We start from the raw sequence: 5,000 nt of genomic DNA, 5'->3' as shown, positions 1-5,000 counted from the left end.
GCACATGGAGACCAAGCATCCTGCATTAAAAGACAAACCTTAACCACTTCGGGTTTCATTGTCTCCGATTACGCCTGGATGGGACCGGCTCGTTTCTGAGAAACAAGCTCGGTGCTCCCAATAATTCAACGTAATGGTGACTTTTATTTTTATGTGGTTTATATTTGTTTTTATGCCAGTCGTATCATTTTATTTAATCGTATTTACCGTATTTGCCGGTGTACAGGTCGACTCGGTGTATAAGTCGACCCCCTAAAATTCGACGGAAATTTACGATTTTATGATATATCCTTTGTATAAGTCGAGCTCAATTGTTGCATTATATTAAACTTCAAAATTCAATATGCGAAATTTATTGACGAAATGTGTTCAAATTCTGGGAGGCCGTGCGCATGCTGCTGTTTATAAGCACCGCGGAGGAGATCGCGGCCGGCGAGCTCGCGCACGCCGCCCGGCACCAACGGGAGGCCGGAAATAGCTCCAAGCGGGGGTGGTCGCGGCGCCTCATTCGACTTCCAGCGGCCGGCGAGCTCGCGCACCCGCCCGGCACATCCGGGAGGCCGTGCGCACGAGCCAAGTGGACGAAAATAGCCCCCGCCGAGCGGATCGGCTGTTTATAAGCACCGCGGAGGTGGTCGCGGCGCCTCATTCGACTTCCAGCGGCCGGCGAGCCCGCGCACCCGCCCGGCACATCCGGGAGGCCGTGCGCACGAGCCAAGTGGCCGAAAATAGCCCCCGCCGAGCGGATCGGCTGTTTATAAGCACCGCGGAGGTGGTCGCGGCGCCTCATTCGACTTCCAGCGGCCGGCGAGCTCGCGCACCCGCCCGGCACATCCGGGAGGCCGTGCGCACGAGCCAAGTGGCCGAAAATAGCCCCCGCCGAGCGGATCGGCTGTTTATAAGCACCGCGGAGGTGGTCGCGGCGCCTCATTCGACTTCCAGCGGCCGGCGAGCTCGCGCACCCGCCCGGCACATCCGGGAGGCCGTGCGCACGAGCCAAGTGGCCGAAAATAGCCCCCGCCGAGCGGATCGGCTGTTTATAAGCACCGCGGAGGTGGTCGCGGCGCCTCATTCGACTTCCAGCGGCCGGCGAGCTCGCGCACCCGCCCGGCACATCCGGGAGGCCGTGCGCACGAGCCAAGTGGCCGAAAATAGCCCCCGCCGAGCGGATCGGCGGTTTATAAGCACCGCGGAGGTGGTCGCGGCGCCTCATTCGACTTCCAGCGGCCGGCGAGCTCGCGCACCCGCCCGGCACATCCGGGAGGCCGTGCGCACGAGCCAAGTGGCCGAAAATAGCCCCCGCCGAGCGGATCGGCTGTTTATAAGCACCGCAGAGGTGGTCGCGGCGCCTCATTCGACTTCCGGCGGGCGGCGAGCTCGCGCACCCGCCCGGCACATCCGGGAGGCCGTGCGCACGAGCCAAGTGGCCGAAAATAGCCCCCGCCGAGCGGATCGGCGGTTTATAAGCACCGCGGAGGTGGTCGCGGCGCCTCATTCGACTTCAAGCGGCCGGCGAGCTCGCGCACCCGCCCGGCACATCCGGGAGGCCGTGCGCACGAGCCAAGTGGCCGAAAATAGCCCCCGCCGAGCGGATCGGCTGTTTATAAGCACCGCGGAGGTGGTCGCGGCGCCTCATTCGACTTCCAGCGGCCGGCGAGCCCGCGCACCCGCCCGGCACATCCGGGAGGCCGTGCACACGAGCCAAGTGGCCGAAAATAGCCCCCGCCGAGCGGATCGGCTGTTTATAAGCACCGCGGAGGTGGTCGCGGCGCCTCATTCGACTTCCAGCGGCCCGCGAGCTCGCGCACCCGCCCGGCACATCCGGGAGGCCGTGCGCACGAGCCAAGTGGCCGAAAATAGCCCGCGCCGAGCGGATCGGCTGTTTATAAGCACCGCGGAGGTGGTCGCGGCGCCTCATTCGACTTCCAGCTGCCGGCGAGCCCGCGCACCCGCCTGGCACATCCGGGAGGCCGTGCGCACGAGCCAAGTGGCCGAAAATAGCCCCCGCCGAGCGGATCGGCTGTTTATAAGCACCCCGGGGGTGGTCGCGGCGCCTCATTCGACTTCCAGCGGCCGGCGAGCTCGCGCACCTGCCCGGCACATCCGGGAGGCCGTGCGCACGAGCCAAGTGGACGAAAATAGCCCCCGCCGAGCGGATCGGCTGTTTATAAGCACCGCGGAGGTGGTCGCGGCGCCTCATTCGACTTCCAGCGGCCGGCGAGCCCGCGCACCCGCCCGGCACATCCGGGAGGCCGTGCGCACGAGCCAAGTGGCCGAAAATAGCCCCCGCCGAGCGGATCGGCTGTTTATAAGCACCGCGGAGGTGGTCGCGGCGCCTCATTCGACTTCCAGCGGCCGGCGAGCTCGCGCACCTTCCCGGCACATCCGGGAGGCCGTGCGCACGAGCCAAGTGGACGAAAATAGCCCCCGCCGAGCGGATCGGCTGTTTATAAGCACCGCGGAGGTGGTCGCGGCGCCTCATTCGACTTCCAGCTGCCGGCGAGCTCGCGCACCCGCCCGGCACATCCGGGAGGCCGTGCGCACGAGCCAAGTGGCCGAAAATAGCCCCCGCCGAGCGGATCGGCTGTTTATAAGCACCGCGGAGGTGGTCGCGGCGCCTCATTCGACTTCCAGCGGCCGGCGAGCTCGCGCACCCGCCCGGCACATCCGGGAGGCCGTGCGCACGAGCCAAGTGGACGAAAATAGCCCCCGCCGAGCGGATCGGCTGTTTATAAGCACCGCGGAGGTGGTCGCGGCGCCTCATTCGACTTCCAGCGGCCGGCGAGCTCGCGCACCCGCCCGGCACATCCGGGAGGCCGTGCGCACGAGCCAAGTGGCCGAAAACAGCCCGCGCCGAGCGGATCGGCTGTTTATAAGCACCGCGGAGGTGGTCGCGGCGCCTCATTCGACTTCAAGCGGCCGGCGCGCTCGCGCACCCGCCCGGCACATCCGGGAGGCCGTGCGCACGAGCCAAGTGGCCGAAAATAGCCCCCGCCGAGCGGATCGGCTGTTTATAAGCACCGCGGAGGTGGTCGCGGCGCCTCATTCGACTTCCAGCGGCCGGCGAGCTCGCGCACCGGCCCGGCACATCCGGGAGGCCGTGCGCACGAGCCAAGTGGCCGAAAATAGCCCCCGCCGAGCAGATCGGCTGTTTATAAGCACCGCGGAGGTGGTCGCGGCGCCTCATTCGACTTCCAGCTGCCGGCGAGCTCGCGCACCCGCCCGGCACATCCGGGAGGCCGTGCGCACGAGCCAAGTGGCCGAAAATAGCCCCCGCCGAGCGGATCGGCTCTTTATAAGCACCGCGGAGGTGGTCGCGGCGCCTCATTCGACTTCCAGCGGCCGGCGAGCTCGCGCACCCGCCCGGCACATCCGGGAGGCCGTGCGCACGAGCCAAGTGGACGAAAATAGCCCCCGCCGAGCGGATCGGCTGTTTATAAGCACCGCGGAGGTGGTCGCGGCGCCTCATTCGACTTCCAGCGGCCGGCGAGCTCGCGCACCCACCCGGCACATCCGGGAGGCCGTGCGCACGAGCCAAGTGGCCGAAAACAGCCCGCGCCGAGCGGATCGGCTGTTTATAAGCACCGCGGGGGTGGTCGCGGCGCCTCATTCGACTTCCAGCGGCCGGCGAGCTCGCGCACCCGCCCGGCACATCCGGGAGGCCGTGCGCACGAGCCAAGTGGACGAAAATAGCCCCCGCCGAGCGGATCGGCTGTTTATAAGCACCGCGGAGGTGGTCGCGGCGCCTCATTCGACTTCCAGCGGCCGGCGAGCCCGCGCACCCGCCCGGCACATCCGGGAGGCCGTGCGCACGAGCCAAGTGGCCGAAAATAGCCCCCGCCGAGCGGATCGGCTGTTTATAAGCACCGCGGAGGTGGTCGCGGCGCCTCATTCGACTTCCAGCGGCCGGCGAGCTCGCGCACCCGCCCGGCACATCCGGGAGGCCGTGCGCACGAGCCAAGTGGCCAAAAATAGCCCCCGCCGAGCGGATCGGCTGTTTATAAGCACCGCGGAGGTGGTCGCGGCGCCTCATTCGACTTCCAGCGGCCGGCGAGCTCGCGCACCCGCCCGGCACATCCGGGAGGCCGTGCGCACGAGCCAAGTGGCCGAAAATAGCCCGCGCCGAGCGGATCGGCTGTTTATAAGCACCGCGGAGGTGGTCGCGGCGCCTCATTCGACTTCAAGCGGCCGGCGCGCTCGCGCACCCGCCCGGCACATCCGGGAGGCCGTGCGCACGAGCCAAGTGGCCGAAAATAGCCCCCGCCGAGCGGATCGGCTGTTTATAAGCACCGCGGAGGTGGTCGCGGCGCCTCATTCGACTTCCAGCGGCCGGCGAGCTCGCGCACCGGCCCGGCACATCCGGGAGGCCGTGCGCACGAGCCAAGTGGCCGAAAATAGCCCCCGCCGAGCGGATCGGCTGTTTATAAGCACCGCGGAGGTGGTCGCGGCGCCTCATTCGACTTCCAGCGGCCGGCGAGCTCGCGCACCCGCCCGGCACATCCGGGAGGCCGTGCGCACGAGCCAAGTGGCCGAAAATAGCCCCCGCCGAGCGGATCGGCTGTTTATAAGCACCGCGGAGGTGGTCGCGGCGCCTCATTCGACTTCCAGCGGCCGGCGAGCTCGCGCACCCGCCCGGCACATCCGGGAGGCCGTGCGCACGAGCCAAGTGGCCGAAAATAGCCCCCGCCGAGCGGATCGGCTGTTTATAAGCACCGCGGAGGTGGTCGCGGCGCCTCATTCGACTTCCAGCGGCCGGCGAGCTCGCGCACCCGCCCGGCACATCCGGGAGGCCGTGCGCACGAGCCAAGTGGCCGAAAATAGCCCCCGCCGAGCGGATCGGCTGTTTATAAGCACCGCGGAGGTGGTCGCGGCGCCTCATTCGACTTCCAGCGGCCGGCGAGCTCGCGCACCCGCCCGGCACATCCGGGAGGCCGTGCGCACGAGCCAAGTGGCCGAAAATAGCCCCCGCCGAGCGGATCGGCGGTTTATAAGCACCGCGG

This window comes from Syngnathus scovelli, chromosome 14 (assembly GCF_024217435.2).
Source record: "Syngnathus scovelli strain Florida chromosome 14, RoL_Ssco_1.2, whole genome shotgun sequence".
Taxonomy (NCBI): Eukaryota; Metazoa; Chordata; class Actinopteri; order Syngnathiformes; family Syngnathidae; genus Syngnathus; species Syngnathus scovelli.
Note: the sequence above shows the minus strand (reverse complement) of the source record.